The 2,131-nt window shown below is 35.6% G+C and overlaps 1 non-coding gene across 1 annotated transcript; it reads left to right on the top strand.

Moving 5' to 3' along the window:
* The first annotated feature begins 479 nt into the window (after positions 1–479).
* LOC131254487 (small nucleolar RNA R71) lies at positions 480–586 on the top strand. Its single transcript, XR_009175600.1, has one exon. It is a non-coding gene; the product is annotated as a small nucleolar RNA R71 (small nucleolar RNA).
* The last annotated feature ends 1,545 nt before the right edge of the window (positions 587–2,131 follow it).

The raw sequence follows: 2,131 nt of genomic DNA, 5'->3' as shown, positions 1-2,131 counted from the left end.
GGATGATTTCTCCAACTAGGATTGTATGTATTGGAGGTAGGTCCATTGAAAGGTCTTTGGTAATTGTTCACGGCATTAGATTGCTCATTCAACACCACTTAAAAAGCAGGTATCGGTGGACAATTTTCAGTTGTGTGAACATTGCAAGCACAAATACCACAAACAGTTTCCTTAACCTTATCCTTCTTTAATTCTATGGTCTCGAGTTTTCTGGTGAGATTAGCCACTTTAGTATTGATATCATCGTCCTCTTTCAGGAGATACATTCCACCCTTCTCTTTGGATTGAGTCGGCCTAGACTTGGTACTTGATTTTGGAGAGATGTCTCATGATTTTGTGTTTTCAGCAAGCTTATCAAAGTAGTCCCACACATCATTAACACTTTTATTCATAAATTCCCATTAGACATTGTCTCAATTAATTGGCACATGGGAGATGTTAGTCCATTATAGAAAAAGTTTATGATGCACCACATTTCAAAACTGTGTTGTGGGCATGAACTGACAAGATCCTTAAACCACTCCCAATATTGGAAGAATGTTTCATCTTCCTTTTGGGTGAAGTTCATGATCAACTTTCTAAGGGTGTTTGTCTTATGGTATGGGAAGAATTTCTTTATGAACTCCATTGTCATATCATTTCATCTACCAATAGATCGAGGACATAATGAATGTAACCATGTCTTAGCTTTCTCTTTCAAAGAAAAAGGAAAGAGTTTCATCCTGACCGTGTCGTCAGACATGTTAGGAAAATATAGAGTGGTTATGATTTCATCAAACTCTTTCAAGTGTAGATATGGATTTTTATATTTAAGCCCATGAAATTTTGGAAGGAGTTGGATTACCCCTGGCTTGATATCCATGTCCTGTATTTTCTAGAAAAACCATGCATGAGGGTGTACTGACCCCTGCCGGTTGTAAATAATCTCATAAAGTACGAGGCGGGGGTGCTTGATGTACCTCCTTCTCATCTTGGACTTCCTCAACCCTAGGTTGAAGTTGTTGATTTACCAGTTGATTTGCAGCCATTACTTCAATTAACTCTGAGGATCTCGAGTGGTGTCTAATCATGTGAATAGATAACCCCTCAACCAATCCTCCTTCACTCAAAAGACGTCGAGTGTTATCACAGACCCACTTGGGCATGAAACACTCTCAGCCCTCAATTTTAGATTTTAACCTAAACCTAAAAAGGAAGAAAGGAAATAGAAATCTAGAAATAGAAAGAGAAAGGTAATTAGAAAGAAGTTACCAAATTAGACATTCCTAATTAAAATCCTGTAAAACAAAATAAAACAAAGTTAGATAGTTTCTAAAAATAAAAGAAATCTAAGAATTATAAAGTTTCTAAAAATAAAAAACAAATCCTAATAGAAAACAGAAAAACTAGAAAGAGATTACCAATTTAGAAAGGCTATATCAGAATCCTACAAAATAGGAAAGTAAGGTTAGTTTCTAAAAATCAAACAGAAAAACCTAATCTTAAACTAGTCCCAAAACTAGCTAATCTTAGGAAAACGCAACTGTTAATCCCCAACGACAGCGGTAAAAACTTATTCACAACCCCAATTGTAGGGTCGCAATGTAGTAATAATCTTGGTAAGACCGAGGTCGAATCCACAGGGATTGAACCTTGTACGTATTCTGAAAGTAACTAAAACTAGAACTAGAACTAGAAGAAGATGAAAGCCTAATCTAAAATATGTGAGAGAATAATTGTGAAAAACTTGTGAAATTCAAAAGTAGGAAATTAGGGTTTCCAAGGATTCACTTGTAGAGATCAAGGAGATCTATGCTTGATTCACGAACACAACTGGAATCAAAGTCCCATCTTATCCAATTGGAAGATATTTCAGTAAAATCAAATCTGAACTGCTTTTGATCTAGTTCTCAATGGATGAAAGGTATTAGAACTAAAAGTGATTCCATCACAAAACCATGCATATGAGACAAAGCAAACAACATAATTTACTAATCCACAACCAATCTGACAGAATAGTGAGAGTTAGGGAGGATTCCATCATCCAACCATGCATAGGGGACGATGGTGAACAATAGGATTTCCTAAATTCACAATCTCAATAATGAAAAAAAAAACATATTCAAAGCTATCGCAAATCCATTGTAATTTA

This window comes from Magnolia sinica, chromosome 8 (assembly GCF_029962835.1).
Source record: "Magnolia sinica isolate HGM2019 chromosome 8, MsV1, whole genome shotgun sequence".
In the NCBI taxonomy this organism is placed as follows: domain Eukaryota; kingdom Viridiplantae; phylum Streptophyta; class Magnoliopsida; order Magnoliales; family Magnoliaceae; genus Magnolia; species Magnolia sinica.
The sequence above is the reverse complement of the archived record's forward strand: the minus strand, read 5'-3'. Positions and strand labels throughout refer to the sequence as shown.